The sequence below is a fragment of the Dipodomys merriami genome, unplaced genomic scaffold (assembly GCF_024711535.1).
Source record: "Dipodomys merriami isolate MVZ:Mamm:240054 unplaced genomic scaffold, mDipMer1.0.p SCAF_1, whole genome shotgun sequence".
NCBI lineage: Eukaryota > Metazoa > Chordata > Mammalia > Rodentia > Heteromyidae > Dipodomys > Dipodomys merriami.
Window position 1 is genome coordinate 127,437,209 of NW_027202270.1, and position 9,666 is coordinate 127,446,874.

A 9,666-nucleotide genomic window follows, 5' to 3' on the forward strand; every position below is an offset into this window, starting at 1 on the left:
GTCCTCAGTGTCCTTCTTCTGGATTGCTTTCAAACTTCCTAAGCAGGTCTGAGTCTCCACTCTCACCTTCTCTAGCCCACTGTCAAACTTCTGTCAACAATCCTCCTGAGATGCAAACCTAATCTTGCCACTCCCCTGCATAAAGTCTTCCTAGGTGCTTTTTCTATCAATAAAGTCCAAACTGCTCAACTTGACCAGGCACCTTCTAATCTGGCTTCTGTGTTCTGTCCTCTCTCCATCCTCACAGCTCTTGAGCTTATGTCACTCTGCTGGCTGATGCCCCAATGCACTATCATATACTCTTTCACATCTTTGCTGGGTTGTTCCCTTTTATTTGCCTAGGGACTTCTAATCATCCTGTAAGTCTCTTTCTAAATCCCTTCCTAATCCCTCTTGGCAGAGTTAGTGGATACTTTCTCTATGCTTTCCAAGCAGTCTGTTTCTATCCTGATGACCTGTCTGTTCCCTCTGTTGGCCAAACAGTATAAGGGAAAGGAACCACTCTGTTTTCCCAAATCCTCTGCACACAACATAGTACTGGGTATTCTGTAAGTACCCAATAAGTGACAAAATACTTCCATGTTTCTAACACTATTAGACACAGCTGAGGATGCTAAGAAAGAGCTATGGCAATCTTTGCTGTTGATATTCCTTATGCTTGATTCCCTTTCCTCTCCCCCCCCACCCCATGCATGTGTGTGTGTGTGTGTGTGTGTGTGTGTGTGTGAGAGAGAGAGAGAGAGAGAGAGAGAGAGACAGAGAGACAGAGAGACAGAGAGAGAGAGAGAGAGAGAGTGAACACATGCATTCTTGTGTTTATGCTGGGGATTGAACCCAGAACTTCAAAAATTGTAAGCAAACATTCTACCACTGAGCGACACCACCAGCTTCTTCTCCTATAGTTGTTTATTTCTTTCATGATTTTTTTTATTGTGAAAAATACCGTACAGAGGGGTTGCAATTACATGGGCAAGATAATGAGTACATTTCTTTTTTTTTTTTTTTTTTCCGGTCCTGGGGCCTGAACTCTGGGCCTGGGCGCTGTCCCTCAGCTCTTCAGCTCAAGGCTAGCGCTCTACCACTTGAGCCACAGCGTCACTTCGGGCTTTTTCTTTTTGCTTATGTGGTGCTGAGGAATCGAACCCAGAGGGCCTCAGGCATGCAAGGCAAGCGCTCTACCACTGAGCCACCTTCCCAGCCCATGAGTACATTTCTTATCAAGCATTGTTGCTTTCCCCTTCCCATCCCTTCCTATCCCCCCACTCCCCCTACCTAATCCCCCCCTTCATGATTATTTATTTATTTTTGCCAGTTCTGTGGCTTGAACTCAGGGCCTGGGCACTGTCCCTGAGCTTTTTTTGCTCAAGGCTAGCACTCTACCACTTAAGCCACAGCACCACTTCCAGCCTTTTCTGTTTATGTGGGACTGAGGAATCAAACCCAGGGCTTCAAGCATGCTAGGCAAGCACTCTACCACTAAGCCACATTCCTAGCCCTATTTATTTATTTAGGCTTTTTCAGACAGAGTCTTTACTGTGTGCCCAGGCTGTCCTCAAACTTAAAATCCTCTTGCCTCAGCCTTTCTAGTGCTGGGATTGCAAGCATGTACTACAATGGCAAGCTCTTTCATAATTTGTTTTATTTTATGATTTTTAATAAGTGATTTAAGAGATCCTGCCGGGCGCTGGTGGCTCACGCCTGTAATCCTAGCTACTCAGGAGGCTGAGATCTGAGGATCGCGGTTCAAAGCCAGCCCGGGCAGGAAAGACCGTGAGACTCCTACTCCAATAAACCACCAGAAAACCGGAAGTGGCGCTGTAGCTCAAGTGGTAGAGTGCTCGCCTTGAGCTAAAGAGCTGAAGGACAGTGCCCAGGCCCAGAGTTCAAGCCCCACAAGCGACAAAAAAAAAAAAAAAAAAAAAAAAAAGAGATCCTTCTCTCAGTTGTAGAAGCTCAAGGAAAGTATATCTCCTGGGGAGTTAATAATCACTCAACTTACTCTTACATTTTACAGTATTAAATTTGTAATCCCAGCACCCAGGAGGCTGTGGTAGGACCAAAAGCTCAAGGACCGAAGGACAGCCTGGGTTATATAGCAAGATTCTGTCTCAAAAAAACAAATATTTTATAGTCTCAGACCATACTCACATGGTATAAGACAAAGTCTGTCTCAGAAAATAAAGGCTAAAATTAATTTCCTTGTAATTTACCCGTGAGTTTTTATGAGGTCCAAGGTGCAACTAAGCTAGCACCCTCTTCTGCATTTCCACCTTCCCAGAGCACAGAATTATCTACTAGGACAAGAGTTCTTGAATATGAATTGCAGCAAGATTCAAAAAAAATTTATGTGGTTGGCAGAGGATTTTGGCAGGGTGTGTGTGGGGAGAGGATTTGAATCATGGCCTCATTCTTGCTAGGCAGGTTCTCTACCACTTGATACATACTTTTAGCTGCTTTTTGCATTGGCTGTTTTCAAGATGGAGGTCTCAAGCCATGCCCAGGCTGTCACGTTCCTCCTACTTGTGCTTCCCCATGTCACTGAGGATGACAGATACATGACAACCTTCCCAGATATTGTGCTTCCCTTGTAGGAGAGATAAATGTACATGCCAGTGGCCTGGCCAATTGGTTGAGATGGAGTCTCATGAAAGTCTTTTTGCTTGAGCTGGCCTCAAACTGAGATTTCTACCTTTTAAGTAGCTAAGGTTACAAGCTTGAGCCACAATGCCCAGCTTAAAAGAGTTTTTTTTTTTTTTTTTTTTGTCAGTCATGGGGCTTGAACTCTGGGACTGGCCGCTGTCCCTCAGCTCTTCAGCTTAAGGCTAGCACTCTACCACTTGAGCCATAGCACCACTTCTGGTTGTCTGGTGGTTTATTGGAGATAAGAGTTTCACAGCCTTTCCTGCCAGGGCTGGCTTTGAACCACAATCCTCAGACCTCAGCCTCCTGAGTAGCTAGGATTACAGACCACCAGCACTGGACTTGAAAGAGAATTTTTAAAGAAACATGTAAAAATCTGTGTATGGCTTAAGGAAGAATTATAAAGGAGTAGCCATACCCACTACCCAACCGTGGTATGGAAAAACCTATACGGTCCCTCTGGATCATCAGCCCCAATTAACCACAATTGTACTGAGTTATCTATCGATCATACTCTTACAACCTCAATATGCATGTGCATACACATGATTTGACTTTTTAAATTAAGGAAAATATGTATTTACTTTCAAATTACATGAGAAAAAATTAGAAATGTGAAATAGCTCCATTTAGAGAAAACACCACACAGTTGTCAGCTTACCTTGAATAAGCACACCCACCCTTCCTTCCTTCCTTCCTTCTTTCCCTCCCTCCCTCCTCTTTCTCTTTCTGTCTTTTTTCTCTCCCTCCCTCCCTCTCTTTCTCTTTCTTTCTTCTTTCTTTCTTTCTTTCTTTCTTTTTTCTTTCTTCCTCTAGAATTTAGGAGACCCCAAACTTTAGGGAGGCACTCTACCACTGAGTCATGCCCCTCAGTTCCTTTTGGTGTGTTGGGTATTTTTGACACAGCACCTTGCTTCCTGCCCAGGTCTGTGCCTATACAATCTGCCTATTTTAGGCTTCCTGTTATAGTTAGATGACAGATGTATGCACCTATATCCAGTTTCTTTCTGTTGAGATAATCTCACAGACTTCTCTGAGCTAATCTGGTCTAGAACCTCCATCCTCCCAAATCTTTGTCTTTCAAGTAGCTAGGATTATAAGTGTTAATCACTGGCACCTACCAGCACTCTATTTTATATGTTTGATATATATGATCTGAACTATGCACTCATATCTTGTTTACCTATTAATGAATATTACTGACTTGACAGAGTATGGGACTATAGCCTGCCCTTTCACCACAGGGATATGAAATAGAAACTATGCCCTATAGTCACAGAATATTGCTTATGATAACTAAATTTCATCTATCTATCTATCTACCATTTGGTTATAGTTAGAAAGAATGGACAGGTAAATACACCATGGGAATCTGTGTATTTTGGAGGGGAGGCTGCCTATTTCTTTTAACTTAATAGAAATGGAATCACTGATGTATCATTCGGTGACTTTTTAACATTTTATTTGTGGATATATCCAGGCTAATGAGTTGAGCTATACTGCATTGATTTTCATTGTTCACTTTATTTCCCAAGCTAAATAAAGGAGAAAATAGCAAAATTCTGGTGATGTTTAGGTGTAGGAGAGGCCAGGCAATGTCCTCATCTCTGCCCAGGAAAGACCCTTTGGATCCAGCAACAAGCCTCCCTAACATGAGCCAACCTCTGTAGCCGGAGACCATGTAGCCTGTCCTTCCTGCAGCTCTTAGACACCATGTGTTGGTATTGAGCAGAATCCAGTCTCCTGAGATGATCAGGGAGAAAGATGATCACTTTGGAGCTGCCACACTGAGGAACTGGGATGCAGCAGTCAGAAGCTTTCAACTGGGGTCTAAAGTAGTGGGAGAAGCTAAGCAATCTAGTCTCCAAATGTGGGTCTTGGGAAAGAATACAGGAGATGACATTTCAAGAAGATCCTCTGATCTGGTTTTCAGGACACCTTGAGTTGGGGACGGGGTGGGAAATAGCCTAGGTCAGCCAACCAGATCAAGGGCATATTTGCATATTCATAAGTCCTCCATGCTGGTTGGCTGCTTTTAAACAGCTCCTATTATCCCCAGCAGGGTTAGGTCTGTCAGATGGTGCATTGATTGCCTTGAGAAGGGGAAGGAGGCCTTCTTCACCCAGTCACAGCATCACAGGCCCACCTGGGGAGAAGGAAGCAAGGAAGTCAAAATCACTTCCTGGCCCTGGCTTTCTCTGCCCAAAGCTGGTGAGGATTAGACCTCTGCACTCCTAGGGATCTCCCTGAGGATTTCTTCTTGGTGAGTAAGGCCTTCCCTTTCTTTCACCATGCCAGAGTCCTTCATTATTGTTATTATAATAGAATATTTGTTATGAATGTTTCGATACTAACACATTGTTAATGGGTTTCCCCATTTGCCCATCTGTTTTTGTTGGTGGAAATACTTTCAAGTAAACTCTAGACAAGCAAGTGCTCTACCACTGAAATGTTTCACTCCTTAATTCTTCACCCCACAGACCTGAGGTACATTTCTAGAATCTTGGTGAAGCTACCCTTTCATTAGCTCTCATACCAGTCTTTGGTGAGGGGGGGATGACTATCATCCTCGTTTCAAAATGGAACCAACAGAAAGTGTGGCTGAAGGGTAAAATGGCTGGGCTCCCAGTCCAGACAGACCAAATCATCTCTGATGTTCCTAAATAATAATAAGGCACTTGTGGCCACTTTATGGCCTTGGGTATATGGCTGAGCCTTGGGCTCCTGTTTCCTCATCCAAAAAGTAAGCATGTTCGGAAGATCCCTAACACTAGACTGTGATGTTTTCAGGCAAATGATAAAGGCGCTTCAAGAGATTTTCACACAGCTCCATTTATTTGCATGGTCTGCCCTTCCTCCTTTTCCAAAAGCAGAATGATTAAAACTCTTTCATTTCATGAAATATAAATGATAGAATATTGTGATCTTCTGTAGACCTATTTTTGTACCCTTATTTGCAAAATAAAATGTCAGTATCCCTCCACTTGGCCTATACTCCCTTTCCTTCCTCACACCTCTACTTCCCTTTTCCTCTCTCTTCTCCTCTCCCTTCCCTTCCTTCTTCTTCCCTTCCCTTCCCTTGATGCTGGAGATGGAGCCCATAGTCTTGTGCCTGCTAGGTAAGCACTGTACCACTGAGTTACTTACCTTCCCAGACAACTTTTTCTCTTTTATAATGGTCAAAGCCTAAAAGTCTGAGAGCCACTCACTATATTAAACACTCCTTGAGCCCCTGCTGATGCTACACTTTGTTTTGTGGCTGTGAAGCTTCCAGATCCACTCTATGAGAACAACTGCAATAGATGGAGTCTCTATGCCTGGTGCTAGAAAGTACAGAGCCCTTGGCATAGATTTCCACTGAGACCTCACCATACCTCACTTTAGAGATGGAGAAACAAGTATGCAGAGAGGCAGTTAACTTGCATGAGATCCAGAGAGAGCTAGCCATTCTGACATAGGTCTAGCTGCAACAGAGCATTCTACTCTAATTCACATTCGCATTCTACACACAGTTCACTATTGCTTCACAGTTAATGGTGCCACATACCACCGGGGCTTCTGACTCTGTTGTCTGTGTCTATAGACAGGTGCATGGCCCGGGCGTTTCTACCATCAGCCAGTGTAGTGGAGAGAGCTTCTCAAGGTTGTACCAGAGACAGATAAGGTAGCCTTTGGCAGGCTAGAAACAATGCAGAGGGGCTTCTCCTCTGAGAGAAGGAAACAGAGAGATGTGATTGTCTAAGAAAACACCTTAATATAGCATAAAAATATTGTAGGACTTTGAGGCATGCTATTGGAACCAACCCTGTGTTGGCAGCTGGTATTTGGGTGACAAGCCAGTTAATACTGTGGGTAAAACAAAGCTGGATTCATTTATAAATGTTATTGAGGAGCCCTGGTTCTGAGTCACCAATGGCGGGCCCTGAGGTCCAAAGACATCTGCGTAGGCTGAGATATTTTCCTCCATACAGATTTGGGAGTGGTATCTCCCAAGGCACAAGCTGGTCCAACTAAAATATAACAGAATCTAGAAAACAAATCCCTGCAGTGACAATCCCTACATTTTCCCAACAAGAACTTGAAGAAGCTGGGCACCAGTGGTTCATGCCTATAATCCTAGCTATTCAGGAAACAGCACTCTCTCTCTCTCTCTCTCTCTCTCTCTCTCTCTCTCTCTCTCTCTCTCTCACTCTCTCTCTCTCTCTCTCTCTCTCTCTCTCTCTCTCTCTCTCACACACACACACACACACACACTTCCAGAAGTGGAGCTGTGCTCAAGTGGTAGAGAACTAACTAGCTTTGAGCAAAACAAGCTCAGGGACAGTGGGGGTCCTGAGTTCAAGCCTAAGGACTGGAAAAAAAGAACCTGAAGGAACTTTAGCAAATAGCAATAAGCCTTCATACATAAATCTAGATTGAACATCAGTGACAGCACTGAGAGTGTCTCAGGTTTTACAGGGTATCAGTCCGTTAAGAACGTCCATAGGCCACCATGCTTTATGGATTGGTTCCCTGGTCCCAGGCTGCAGTGTGCTGATGCCTAAGAGTGTACATACGCCGAAGCAGAGGCACAGCCTGTGAGAGGCTGCTCTCTCCCCCAGTGCCCCAGACCCCGTGGGTAGCCCTTCCCCTTTACCTCACTTGGACAGAGCTTCAGAAAATTCCCAGGGCATCTCAGGGAAGGGTGCAGAGTCATAGGGAGAAAGGCTGTCATGTTCCTAGGAGGTAGTAGACTCTGGCTGCCCTTATTGGCTCCTGCCCACAATTCCAATGCTTCAGGGGAGAATACAACTTCTTTCTTCTATTTGGCATTCAATGTCAGCCTCATTACACTAGCTAGAAAATCCTATACACTACTTTGCTGCTTTCTCACAAGCTCGGTATTCTGCATTTATGTTCGTAACTAATTTGCTGTAAGTTAGAGGATTTTTTATGCTGGTACCAAGGAATGTGTACATGGAAAGGAAGAATCAATGAGAGAACAGGTTGTTGCTTTTTGTGTGTGCCAGTACCAGAGTTTGAACTCAGGGCCTGAGTGCTGTCCCTTATTTTGTTTTTTTTTTTTCCCCCCTCAAAGCTGGTACTCTGAGCTACAGATCCACCTCTGGCTTTTATTGGCTAATTGGAGGTAAAAGTCTCATGGATTTTCCTGCCCAGGCTGGCTTCCAGTTATGATCCTCAGACCTCAGCCTCCTGAATAGTTAGGATTTACGCATGAGCCACCGGTACCTGGCAATGATTTTACTTTTTAAGAGCAATTTTATGTTCACAGTAAAAGTCAATGTAAAGTACAGAGAGTTCTCATGTGTTCTCTGGCCCCAACACATAGCATCCTACAGAAATGCAAAATATTTTTTTTTTTTTTTTTGTCGGCCGTGGGGCTTGAACTCTGGGCCTGGGCGCTGTCCCTCAGCTCTTCAGCTCAAGGCGAGCGCTCTACCACTTGAGCTACAGCACCACTTCCGGTTTTCTGGTGGTTTATTGGAGATAGGAGTCTCACAGTCTCTCCTGCCCGGGCTGGCTTTGAACTATGATCCTCAGATCTCAGCCTCCTGAGTAGCTAGGATTACAGGCGTGAGCCACCAGCAAATTTTTAATAAGCAAAGGCAATGGTTGTGCTTTCAACTACAAAACATATCCATTGGTGATATGGGAAATATAGAAAAGTAAAAATTAGAAAAGACAGCCGGGCGCTGGTGGCTCACGCCTGTAATCCTAGCTACTCAGGAGGCTGAGATCTGAGGATCGCGGTTCAAAGCCAGCCCGGGCAGGAGAGACCATGAGACTCCTATCTCCAATAAAACCACCAGAAAACCGGAAGTGGCGCTGTAGCTCAAGTGGTAGAGCGCTCGCCTTGAGCTGAAGAGCTGAATGACAGCGCCCAGGCCCAGAGTTCAAGCCCCACGACCGACAAAAAAAAAAAAAAAAAAAAAGAAAAAAGAAAAGACAGTAAAACCAGAAAAGTTTGCTAGAGTCTATCTCAAAAATAACCAGCAAAACTAAGTGTTGGCTGGGTACCACTGGCTCACATCTCTAACCCTAGCTACTCAGGAAGCTGAGATCTGAAGTTCATGGTTTGAAGCCAGCCAGTGCAGGAAAGTCCATGAGACTCATCTCCAATTACCCACCAAAAAGCTAGAAGTAGATCTGTGGCTCAAGTGGTAGAGTGCTAGCCTTGAGCAGGAAAGCTAAGGGACAACTCCCAAGCCCTAAATTCAAGCCTTTATGAGCAGTGCGCATGCGCGCGCGCGCGCGCGCGCTCGCTTGCACACACACACACACACACACACACACACACACACACACACAGTTAAAAGACAGTACCTAGGCTCTGAGTACAAGCCCCCATTAAAAAACAGGGTTGGAGCTCAAATGATAGAATGCCAACTAAGTAAACTGAGCATGTGTAATGTCCTGAGGTCATGTGTAATGCCCTGGTACTTGACAAGAAAAAAATTAAAGAAATATATAGGATAGCTAGGCATAGTGCATACCTGTAATCCAGGAACTCAGTAGGTAGAGGCAGGAATCAAGGAATCAAGGCTAGCCTGGGGTATATAGAGAGCCCTGAAAAGGAAAAAAGGAAGGAAGGAAGGAAGGAAGGAAGGAAGGAAGGAAGGAAGGAAGGAAGGAAGGAAGGAGGGAGAGAGAGAGAGAGAGAGAGAGAGAAAGAAAGAAAGAAGGGAGGGAGGGAGGGAGGGAGGGAGGGAGGGAGGGAGAGAGGGAGGCAGGCAGGCAGGCAGAGTGGAGGGAGGAATGGAGGAAGGGAGGAAGGAAGGAAGAAGGAAGGAAATACAAGTACCCAAAGATATATGTGGTAATTTTGTTTTATTTTGTTTTACCAGTCCTGGGGCTTGAACTCAGGGCCTAGGCACTGTCCCTGAGCTGCTTCTGCTCAAGGCTAGCACTCTACCACTTGAGCTACAGTGTCACTTCCAGCTTTTTCTGTTTATGTGGTACTGCGGAATCGAACCCAGGGCTTTATGCATCTTTATGCATGCTAGGCAAGTACTTGACCATTAAGCC